Genomic DNA, 13,200 nt, shown 5'->3' on the forward strand with positions numbered 1-13,200 from the left:
AAGACAAAAAGACAAAAAAAAAAAAAGAAAAAGAGAAGGGATATAAAATTAGGGCTAGAAAAGAAAAGAGAAACTGACGTATAAGCCTATTCCATAGGAACCTCTGGAAAGAATTAATAAAAACAAACTATTAGCTAACATACCAGCAAATGTGATCAATCCGTATATGAAATATGTTCACAGAGCTATGTGTTCTCAAGTCTGGTACACATGGACATTGATTTTGAGCAAGCAACAAACCCTCAGGGTTCTAATTACTAAAATGTATTTGAATGAAGATGCCACTAAAATGTATTTGAATGAATATGCCTCCTTTTAAAACTACTTTAAATAACAGAATGAAATTATCATAAAACATCATTGCATAAAGGAGAGTAAGGTCTTTCTTTCAATACTCATTGACTGTGTATCCCTTTGTCTCATAAAGACAAAACAACTATGGATATAACCCGAAGAAAGGAAATAGAAAGGAATAGCCATTGGTTGGGTGGAAGGATTAAAAGTAGAGGGAGGAGTTCCCGTCGTGGCGCAGTGGTTAACGAATCCGACTAGGAACCATGAGGTTGCGGGTTCAATCCCTGCCCTTGCTCAGTGGGTTAAGGATCCGGCGTTGCCCTGAGCTGTGGTGTAGGTCACAGACGCGGCTCGGATCCCGCGTTGCTGTGGCTCTGGTGTAGGCCGGTGGCTACGGCTCCGATTAGACCCCTAGCCTGGGAATCTCCATGTGCCGCGGAAGCGGCCCTAGAAAAGGCAAAAAGACAAAAAATAAATAAATTAAAAATTAAAAATTAAAACTAAAATTAAAAAAATAGCTTTAAAAAAAAGTAGAGGGAGATAAAGTACTGAGAAGAATAATTTTAGAGCATAGGATATGCATGATTGGGTTTGTAAAAGTAATATAGGGCATAGATGAAATCACCAGTGTACCTACTTCTATTGACCATATCTAGAATGGTCTAAAGAGGCACAAAAAGGATATCTTTAAAATTCATTAAAAACAAAACAAAACGAAACAAAAACACTTGTTGACATCAAGTTCCAAAGCAAAATGAGTCCACACCAAATAAGGTTAAACAGTCGCTTAACCAGCACGGCTGTAACCGTCACTGCCTAATTAAATGGCAAATATATTTTGAGGTTTTATTTTAAATAATACGATAACTAAAAAGAAACACGATATATTCAAGTAACAGAGTCTACATTAAACTGGCCAGGAACACTGCTAGTTAAACTGGCTGCTAGAAAAATGTAATCATCCCTTTTGCATTAGAACTGGACTTTGAAAGCAATTTATCTCCACTAACAGCTTGGAGACAGGGAGATTGTTACTTGAAATGCTACGTCCTGCCTTATTATTATTAAAAAAAAGAGAGAATATCTTCCTATTTTTCCTTCTGGTGATTTTTTTTTTAAATCAAGGAAGTCTTGGGCATCAGTTTGAATGACACGTCATCGAGTAGATATGGATTGTCAGAAAAGGCTGCCCCTTTCAGAGATGTCATATCTAAACTAATTACAGAAACTAGTTTGCAAAATGCTTTGCTTTTCCAGGTCCTGGCACCACGACCTCACTTCCTTTCCAAACCAGTCCTCTTTGCAGAGAAGCCCAATTACTAATGTAATTCAATTTCATAAAGAATCAAGGACACTTTATCACAAATACAACAGATTTCTTTTCAAATAGTAATACAATAGCTGCTCAATTAGAGTAACTAGTATCAGCATTGATGAGGATAAATTGATCCCACGTATTACTTAGAAACTACAATCTAATCTGAGGTCCTAAATTCAGTGACACAGGGACAAAAATTAATCCTAATCCCCTCACAGTTCTAAAACTGGATAGGAAATTGTATATTAGCTTTCACACTGCAAGTCCCTAATACAAAAGAGGGGAGCTTTCATGACCAATGGAGAGATATTTTTAATCAAGAATTTACAAACGTCCTAAAAATACACACACACACACAAACTGTATCAGACACTTAAGTACTATGGACTCTATGTCAGTTTGGAATAAACTAATCAATTGGCAGCTTACACCAGGAGATCAATAAACCCAATTAAAATATTCCAGCTAGGAGGGATTTTTTTCCACCCCAATATCAGACTGTTGTCTCACTGCCTTAGACCCAAGGGCCAAAACAGTCCTCTTTAACAAATCCAAAGCACCAATGCTTCTGCCTAATAAAAAATAAGGAAAGTCTTTGGTGGTCATAGAATATAGTGGCATGTGACAACAGGTCAATTTGGGTTTTTTTCTGGACACATTTCAGCCCAGCAAACTATGTGCTGTTTCTCATATGAAATGCAGAACTCGGGAGCCAGCGACAAGGCCTTGGGGATTGCTCCCCCAATGCTCTGAGTAAGCGCTTCAGGATTCAGGGACCCGGGGCTGATGCGCCAGAGACAGATGTCCTCACTGCAAACGCAATTACCTGTAGAGCTATCAGGAGACAGCGGCTAGAGTGGAGCCTGGTTGCATGGCTACCTCAAGGATACACTGAAGTAATGTGACATCAGTGTTGCTGGCCAGGACCTGGGGACAGCTGTCAGACCACACTGACACACGGAACAAAACTGGAGCTGACCTCCACAGAGGAGACCACACTGGCAAATGAGGACAGACCCTCTACAGGCAGAGAGAGGGATCACTTAAAAAAAAAATTTTTTTTAATTAACAAATTTTTAGAGTCAATCCTACTAATGCAATAGATGTATAATGACCCCTTTACCACTACTTATAACAAAAACATTTGTAAATAATACAATCAAGGCCTTCTTTTTTTTTTTTTTTTTTTTTTTGTCTTTTTGCCATTTCTAGGGCCGCACCCACAGCATATATAGGTTCCCAGGCTAGGGGTCTAATTGGAGCTGTAGCCGCTGGCATAGGCCAGAGTCGCAGCAACAAGGGATCTGAGTCGTGTCTGCAACGCCACATCGTTAACCCTCTGAGGGAGGCCAGAGATCGAACCTGCAACCTCATGGTTCCTAGTCAGATTCGTTAACCACTGAGCCACAACAGGAACTCCAAGGCTTTCAATTTTGTTTCCCAATTAAATGCATTAAGTAATGAAATCATCCAAAAGTTAGTGTTTTTAAAACACAGCTGATTGGAGCTCCCATTGTGGCTCAGCAGATGAGGAACCCAACAAACATCCATGAGGATGAAGGTTCCATCCCTGGCCTCACTTAGTGGGTTAAGGATCTGGTGTTGCTGCAAGCTGCAGCATAGGTCACAGATGCAGCTCAGATCTGGTGTGGCTGTGGCTGCAGCATAGGCTGGCAGCTGCAGCTCTGATTTGACCCCTAGCAGGAAACTTTCATATGCCACAGGTACGGCCCTAAAAAAATAATAATAAAACACCGTCAATTCCTATTATGATGCTGGAATCGACATCATAATAGGAATTGATGATGGAACCATCCTATGGATTTGGACATGCCTGAGAGCAAACGGCCTCTCAAAATTAAAACGACTAATTATCATCGGGGTAGAGAATATCTGGCTTGAGCTTAATTCATCCAACCCTAGATAAATTTTGAAAAATTAAAAATTAGTTGGTTATGTCTACCTACTCCCATCAATATTAACAAATAAACTCGGAAATTCCCCCAAACATGCCTTTTCGGACATTGCTGGTGGAAAGGTGAATACATACAATTTTGGTATAAATATCCTTTTTTTTTTTTTTTTTTTTTGTCTTTTTGCTATTTCTTTGGGCTGCTCCTGCGGCATATGGAGGTTCCCAGGCTAGGGGTCTAATCGGAGCTGTAGCCACCGGCCTACGCCAGAGCCACAGCAACGCGGGATCCGAGCCACGTCTGCAACCTACACCACAGCTCACGGCAACGCCAGATCCTTAACCCACTGAGCAAGGCCAGGGATCGAACCCGCAACCTCATGGTTCCTAGTGGATTCGTTAACCACTGCGCCACGACAGGAACTCCAATTTTCGTATAAATATCTTAAAAAGGTAATATGTACAATACCCTCCGCCCTGAATTCCATGATCTACTGGAGTGGAAGCTGCAGAGTGACATTTTACTTCAAAAGGAGGAAGACCTTTCCTAAAGCTGAGTTATCCCAATGGCATCATCAACCTTGAAAAATAATCAGAATTCGGCTTAAGTTCAAAATTCTCATTATCGACAAACTCAGTACAATTAACCATGAATTGAGCTGTCCATGAGGCCAGTGTGTTCCCGGGCTTCACTTCAGTACTGCAAAACACTCTGCCCTGAACTGGTCATTCTGTTCCTGGAGGACCATGGACAGTTCCCAGCTGAACTTTTACTAGGGATACTGTCAAAATGGAACGGGTTCTGCATCACATGCTAGGATCCAACCCATAATAAAAAATACCCATAATCATGCTATTTTAAATTCTGTTTTAATTTACTCTAAATGAATGAACCTAAAGACAAAGCATTGAAGACTTGATTATAGTTCTAGAACAGAATGCAAATATTACAAACCTTGACAATGTAAATATAATAATATAATAAAAACTGGTAAGTGTAAAGAGATGAGTAAAAAGCAGGAGGCATTAAATTCATCATACTTCATAGCAGAACATTTATGCTATCAAAAACACTATCTCAATTTGTTGAATTGGAGAAACAGAAATGCATTGCATTAAAGTTTAAATGGTAATTATCAGAAGTAAAAACAAGAGTGTAAAGTGAGGCTAGAAGTGGAAGGAAAGTGCTTTAAATTTTACTTTAGAGTCATGAACATTTTTAATTTTTTATAATATGAGCAGATGTTATTTTAGTGTGTATTTTCATTTTACTTTCTCACCATTTTAAAATCTTTCCTCTGGCTTATTAGCACCAGGACTCAGGCCTGCCCACCAGCCTCTTGGCATCTGTACTGGGATGCCTTAAGCCAAGTAACTAACTGGGCAGGGACACAGTGCCACCCACCGATAGGCTGGCTGTATTAGGACCCTATAATCCCCTGGTGCGCCTACCAGAGGGCCCAGAACAAGGATCCACCCACCAGGGTACCTGCACTACCCTGGGACCCCCAGAGCCCACAGCCAACTGATATTACTTGGCCACAGCCACCAACAGGCCAACATCAGCTCTGAAACACTGTGAGTCCCTCAGCCAGCCAATCCCAGGAAAGAGTCCCACCTATCAACAGGCAAACATCAGACCTAGGAGCACCAAAATCCAGGAGCCTGGAATATCAGGACACAGCCCACATAATAAAAGAAACTAACACCAGCTCCTTGGGCCACTCAGCTAGCCCAAATTCCATTTTTTTTTTTTTTGGCTTTTTAGGGCCACACCCTCGGCATATGGAGGTTCCCAGGCTAGGGGTCTACTTAGAGCCATAGCCACCAGCCTAAGCCACAGCCACAGCAACTCAAGAATTGAGCTGTGTCTTCAACCTACACCACAGCTCACGGCAATGCCAGATCCTTAACTCACTGAGCAAGGCCAGGGATCGAACCTGCAACCTCATGGTTCCCAGGTGGATTCATTTCCACTGCGCCATGACGGGAATTCCCCAAATTCCTGCAAACATACAATCTTTCAACACTGAATTGGGAAGAAATAGAAAATATGAACAGATTCATCACCAGTAATAAAACTGGATCAGTAACTTAAAAATTACAATAAACAAAAGTCCAGAATCAGATGGCTTCATAGGTGAATTCTACCAAATATTTAGAGAATACTTAACACCTATCCTTCTCAAATTATTTCAAAAACTTGCAAAAGAAGGAACAATTCCAAACTCAGTCTACAAGGCTAGCATTTTCCTGATACCAAAACCAAACAAAAATACCACAAAAGAGATACTTATAGGCTAATATCACTGATGAACTTAGATGCAAAAATCTTCAACAAAATATTGGCAAACCCGGAGTTCCCGTCGTGGCACAGTGGTTAACGAATCCGACTAGGAACCATGAGGTTGCGGGTTCGGTCCCTGCCCTTGCTCAGTGGGTTAACGATCCGGCGTTGCCGTGAGCTGTGGTGTAGGTTGCAGATGCGGCTCAGATCCCGCGTTGCTGTGGCTCTGGCGTAGGCCAGCGGCTACAGCTCCAATTCGACCCCTAGCCTGGGAACCTCCATATGCCGCGGCAGCGGCCCAAAGAAATAGCAAAAAAAAAAAAAAAAAAAGACAAAAAAAAAATGTTGGCAAACCAATTTCAACAATACCTTAAAAGGATCATACACCATGATCAAGTGGAATTTATCCCAGAGATGCAAGGATAGTTCAATATCCACAAATCAATCAATGTGATACACTGTAATATTAACAGATTGAAGAATAAAAATCATATGATCATCTCAATATACACAGAAAAAGATTTTGACAAAATTCAACAACAATTTATGATTAAAAAAAAAAAAACCCTCTCCAGAAAGTGTGTATAGAGGGAGCAAACCTCAACATGATAAAGGCCAAAAATGACAAAACCACAGCTAACATCTTAATGACAAAAAGCTGAAAGCATTTACTCTAAGATCAGGAAAAAGATATGGGTGCCCATTTTTGGAGTGCTCCTGTGGCACAGCAGGTTAAGGATCTGGCACTGTCACTGCAGCAGCTCAGGTCACTGCTCTAGTGTGGATTCAATCCCTGGCCCAGAAACTTATATATGCCATAAGCATGGCCCAAAAAAAAAGATACCTTCCCTTGCCACTTTTACTAAACATAGTATTGCAAGTCTTAGCCACAGGAGTCAGACAAAATAAAGAAATAAAAAGAATCCAAATTGGAAAGGAAGAAACAAAACTGTCACTATTTGCAGATTTTCTTTACCATATAAAGAAAATCCTAAAGATGTCACCAAAAAAAATACTGGAACTCATCAATGAATTCAGTAAAGTTGCAGGATACAAAGTTAATATGCAGAAATCTATCGCATTTCTGTGTACTAACAATGAGCTATCAGGAAGAGAAATCAAGAAAATTATCCCATTTACAATCACATCAAAAAGAATAAAATACCTAGAAATTAATACAAGGAGGTAAAAGGTCTATATTCATAAAACTATAATACACTGCTGAAACAAATGAAGGGATGACAGAAACATACATAAGGATATACCATGCTCATGGATTGGAAGAATTAATATTGTTCAAATGACCAAGGAATGTATATGTGTATACACATAGCTGATTTACTTTGCTATACATCTAATGCAACATTGTAAGTCAATTATACTCCGATAAAATTTATTTTTTAAAAATGACCATACAACTCAACGCAATCTACAAATTCAGTGCAATCTCTAACAAAATACCAATGGTATTTTTCAGAGAACTAGAGCAAATAATCCCAAAATTTGTATGGAAACACAAAAGACCTCAGATGGCCAAAACAATCTTGAGAAAGAACAACAAAGCTGGAGGTATCATGCTCCCTGATTTTAAACTATTACTACAAAGTTACAACAATCAAAACAGTATGGTACTGGCACAAAAACAGACATATAGATCAAAGGAATAAAATAGAGACTCCAGAAACAAACCCACATTTATATGGTTAATTAACCTACAACAAAGGCGACAAGAATATACAGTGGGAAAAAGATAGCCTCTTCACTAAATGGTATTGGGAAAACTAGACAGCTTCACGTAAGCAGGACTACTTTCTCACACCATGCACGAGAACAAATTCAAAATGGACTGAAGACCTAAATGTGAGACCTGAAACCATAAAACCCCTGGAAGAAAACATAAGCAGTATGCTCTTTGACATAGTCATAGTAATAGTTTCTTGGATCTGTCTCTTCAGGAAAGGGAAAAAAATCAAATATAAACAAACGGCACTACATCAAACTAAAAAGCTATTGTACAGCCAAAGGTAACTATCAACAAAATGAAAAGGAAACCTACTGAATGAAGATATTTGCAAACAATAAATCTGATAGGGAGTTCCCGTCATGGCTCAGTGGTTAACGAATCTGACTAGGAACCATGAGGTTGCAGGTTCGGTCCCTGGCCTTGTTCAGTGGGTTAAAGGATCCGGCGTTGCCGTGAGCTGTGGTGTAGGTCACAGACGTGGCTCGGATCCTGCACTGCTGTGGCTCTGGTGTAGGCCGGGGGCTACAGCTCCAATTCGACCCCTAGCCTGGGAACCTCCATATGCAGCGGGAGTGGCCCTAGAAAAGGCAAAAAGACAATAAATAAATAAATAAATAAATAAATCTGATAAATGGTTAATATCCGAAATACACAAAGAACTTATACAACTCAACATCCAAAAAAATGAACAACCAGATTGAAAAATGGGGAGAGGACCTGAAGAGACATTTTTTTCAAAGAAGAGATACAGATGGCCACCAGACACATGAAAAGATGCTCAACATCATTAAATCATCAGGGAAATGAAAATCAAAACTAAAATGAGATATTCCCTCACATCTGTCAGTACGGTTGTTATCAATAAGAGAACAAATAGCAAGGGTTGGTGAGAAAAGAGAGAAAAGGAAATACTTGTTCATATTTGGTGGAAAGCAAATTAGTACAGCCACTATGGAAAAGAGTATGGAAATTCCCCAAAAGGTTAAAAATTGAACATCCATAGGATCCAGCAATTCCCACTCCTGACTATGTATCCAAAAAAAATAAAAATTCTGGAGTTCCCATCATGGTGCAGTGGAAACAAATCCGACTAGGAACCATGAGGTTTCAGGTTCAATCCCTGGCCTTGTTCAATGAGTTAACGATCCAGCGTTGCTATGAGCTGTGGTGTAGGTCGAAGACGCGGCTAGGATCTGGCATTGCTGTAGCTGTAGCATAGGCTGGCAGCTACAACTCCGATTAGACCCCTAGCCTGGGAACTTCCATATGCCATGGGTGCAGCCCTAAAAAGACCAAAAAAAAGATGAAAGAAAGAAAGAAGGAAGGAAGAAAGAAAGAAAGAAAGAAAGAAAGAAAGAAAGAAAGAAAGAAAGAAAGAAAGAAAGAGAAAGAAAGAAAGAAAAAGAAAGAAAGAAAGAAAAGAAAGAAAGAAAAAGAAAGAAAGAAAGAAAGAAAGAAAGAAAGAAAGAAAGAAAGAAAGAAAGAAAGAAAGAAAGAAAGTGGAGTTCCCGTCGTGGCGCAGTGGTTAACGAATCCGACTAGGAACCATGAGGTTGCGGGTTCGGTCCCTGCCCTTGCTCAGTGGGTTCACGATCCGGCGTTGCTGTGAGCTGTGGTGTAGGTTGCAGACGCGGCTCGGATCCCGCGTTGCTGTGGCTCTGGCGTAGGCCGGTGGCTACAGCTCCGATTCAACCCCTAGCCTGGGAACCTCCATATGCCGCGGGAGCGGCCCAAGAAATAGCAACAACAACAACAACAAAAAGACAAAAGACAAAAAAAAAAAAAAAAAAAAAAAAAAAAAGAAAGAAAGAAAGAAAGAAAAGAAAAATACTAATTACAAAAGATACATGCACCCTGTGTTCACTGAAGCATTATTAACAACAGCCAAGATACGGAAGCAACCTAGATGCCCATCTATAGATGAATGAATAAAGAAGTGAGAGATAAGGAGAGATATTCCTCAGCCATAAAAAATAATGCAATCTTGCCATTGGCAACAACATGGTTGAACCCATAGGGTATTATGCTAAGTGAAATAAGTCAGACAGAAAAAGACAAATACTACATGATTTCGCTTATATGTGCAATCTAAAAAACAAATGAACAAACATAACAAAACAGAAACAGAGTCATAGGTACAGAGAACCAACAGGTGGTTGCCCAGAGTTAGGGGGATGAGGGGAGTTAAGAGGTACAAACTTCTAGTTGCAGAATAAATGAGTCACAAGTATGAAATGTACAGTATGGGGAATACAGTTAATAATTATGTAATATCTATTGTGACACATGGGAACTAGACTTATCTTGATGATCACTTTGAAATGTACAGAAATATCAAATCACTCTGTTGCATAACAGGAACACACAGTGTTATAGGACAAATATACATCAAAAACAAACTCATAGAGAAAGAGATCAGATTTGTGGTTACCACAGGTGGGAGGTAGGGAGAGAGAGAACTGGATGAAGGCAGCCAAAAGATACAAACTCCCACTTAAAGATAAATAAGTCCTAATGATGTCAGGTATAATGTGAGAAGCATAATTAATATTTGAGCATAAATACTTCAAGTGTAAAAGACAGAACCAGGATGAGGCTGTGAATAAGAGGGATTCTAATCCCGACTTGCTACAATGAAGAACTGTCAATCAGAACTGCACAGAGGATGGAGTTCCCGTCGTGGCGCAGTGGTTAACGAATCCGACTAGGAACCATGAGGTTGCGGGTTCGGTCCCTGGTCTTGCTCAGTGGGTTAAAGGATCCGGCGTTGCCGTGAGCTGTGGTGTAGGTTGCAGACGCGGCTCGGATCCAGCGTTGCTGTGGCTCTGGCGTAGGCCGGAGACTGCAGCTCTGATTGGACCCCTAGCCTGGGAACCTCCATATGCCAAGGGAGCGGCCCAAGAAATAGCAAAAAGACAAAAAAAAAAAAAAAAAAAAAAAAAAAAAAAAAGAACTGCACAGAGGAGGCAGATTTCCTTGCACAGCAATGAGTTCCCTGCCTCTGGAAGAGTTCAAGGGAAGGCTGTACACTAGTTGGACAAGGACATTTTAAAGATGGTTCTTTTTTTACGTAGAGAGTTAAATGATCTAGATCCTAAAAGACCTTAATCTCATTCCCAACATGAGATCTTTCATTTCTTTAGTAATTTATCCTGTCTAGTAATTTCTCACTCCCAGGAACTCCTTCCATATGCCTGTACTCTTAAAAATAACCATATGTTTCTTTAATCCCCCGATAAAAGTAAATAACAGGAAAGGGAAATTAAAACACTGAGCATCAGGAGTTCCCTGGTAGCTCAGTGGTTAAGGATCAGGTCGTTGTCACTGCTATGGCTCAGGTTGCTGTTGTAGCCTGGGTTCAATCCCTAGCCCAGAAACGTCTACCCTCCTGGGTATGGCCAAAAAAGAAGGAAAACCAAACACTAAGAATGAATTATGTACTGGACTTGTCTTGAGTACCCTGTGTATATTATATCATTCACGCCTGACAATAACTGTGAGAAACAGAACCTTAAATAATTCTCCCATTTTATAGACGAGAAATGGAAGTTCAAAGAGGTAAAGTCATATGCCTCAGACCATACAGCCAAATGACTCTGGAGCCTAGAGAAAAACCCAAGAGCCTTGGTTTTAGTCACTCTGCTCAGTGTGTCTTTTATTCTCTTCCCTCTTACACATGCTGCCGCAGGACAACAAACAGAGGAAGCAGAAGGGACATCCTTCCAAACCAGGCCTGCTGACTCCAAAACCAATACTCTTTCCTTGCTTTAATTCTGGCCACTAAAATTAAAGGAAATGTGAGCAGTGTGAAGGAAAAGAAGCTGTTTGAAATCCATCATGTCAGTTTAATTTCTGATTCACTGATTGAAACTGCAAGGTTTATAGGAAATATCTGCATGGCTGATGCCGATGCAGCGATGACTTTGCTCAATGGTAGGTTATTTCAAGACAACCAAAAGGAAAGGTGCTAATCTTTGATGGTTTTTAAACCATACTGCAATATTAACTATTAAAGAGTTTCAAATAATATACTTTGCAAGGGTATAATAAATCACCTGGATTTTTACTGGGGAAATTTTCATAAAGTAACTGAAATAAAATCATTAAGAAAATAAGAAAAGCTAAGTTTAGTAGAAACAGCACCCTAGGCCTGCAGATACTTCTACTCTGTAGTCATTCTGGATTTTGCTAAGTTTCCTACCTCAAAAACAGAGCTTTAGAAAGCATTATGAAGACTCTTCCTGAGACCATTAACATGTCAGTAAAGCCACTGGACAGTGTTTTTCAGCAGTAAATCTTTGGACTCATGATCCCATGAATGAGCACTTTCTTAAGGACCTCAAGTTTTTTATTGCCCATATTTTTTTATAATTTTTATTACTTTGGCAGGAACTCGAGCCCAAAGCAAATGTGTTTCACAAGTCTGAACAACATTGCCTCATTGGTCATAAGCAAAGACACTTACATAAGAAGAGGAACAAGTTCTGTGTTTTTAATGTGCTCTCACAATACATTTTCATTTCCTACTACGCATCTCCAGAAACATTTTTACAAACATTAAATTCTTCATAATTTCAAGGCTTGATCATTTAATAACTACAATTCATAATCAAATTAAAGTCATTCATTCACTGAGGAAATTCACATAGCTACTTATGCTCATTGTTCCCTTGACAAATAATTTTTGGCTCCCAGATTTACATGTGGGAAGTAGATGTGAATATACCTGTAAAAGGGATTACTGATAAAAGCACAATCGTGTAATGACCAGGATTCAAATTGCTTTGCCACTTAGTATCTGTGTAAACTTGAGCAAAGTACATAACCTCTCTGAGCACTTAGCAAAATGATTGTGCTAGTGGTAAGTACTTGATCAATGGGGACTACTATCCAATGATTGCTGATAGTACTAATGTCAAAAGTCTGAAACAAACTTCACTAAGAAGGGCTACTTATATTAAAAGAGGAATTTTGAAATAATGTATATTGTATCCATTATTGCAAGACAAAGCAAATGAGTAAATATTACTGGTAGAATCTAAAAAAATACTAATGTAAAATAAAGATATTAAGAAAACTCTAGAATATCACTCTTAAATATCAGTATTAGGGAGTTCCCGTCGTGGCGCAGTGGTTAACGAATCCGTCTAGGAACCATGAGGTTGCGGGTTCGGTCCCTGCCCTTGCTCAGTGGGTTAAGGATCCGGCGTTGCCGTGAGCTGTGGTGTAGGTTGCAGACGTGGCTCAGATCCCGTGTTGCTGTGGCTCTGGCGTAGGCCAGTAGCTACAGCTCCGATTCGACCCCAAGCCTGGGGACCTCTGTATGCCGCAGAAGCGGCCCAAAGAAATAGCAAAAAGACAAAAAAAAATATATATATATATATATATATAATATATATATATTATATATATATAATATATATATCACTATTAATGTTCCATATTAATTTATTCCTAAAAGAGGTATTTCCAGCTCTGTCCACTGAACACAATGACCCCCCCCCAATAGCAATGAGCACATCTAAAGCCTGACTCTTGTTTTCTAAAACACCATTCAAGGAACCAGAGCTCCATGGAGAATAGGCTGATTTTAGTTCTGTGGTATGAAAATTGTAAGTAAGCCGAAGATAACATGTTCTGTCAAA

At 39.6% G+C, this 13,200-nt stretch overlaps 1 protein-coding gene across 5 annotated transcripts in view; it reads right to left on the reverse strand.

Annotated features, from left to right (window-relative positions):
* The window catches only part of CCDC170 (coiled-coil domain containing 170), a 101,599-nt gene that overhangs the window by 42,547 nt on the left and 45,852 nt on the right, over positions 1-13,200 (reverse strand). The gene's annotated exons all lie outside the window — the stretch shown is intronic.

Source organism: Sus scrofa, chromosome 1 (assembly GCF_000003025.6).
Source record: "Sus scrofa isolate TJ Tabasco breed Duroc chromosome 1, Sscrofa11.1, whole genome shotgun sequence".
NCBI classification, from domain to species: domain Eukaryota; kingdom Metazoa; phylum Chordata; class Mammalia; order Artiodactyla; family Suidae; genus Sus; species Sus scrofa.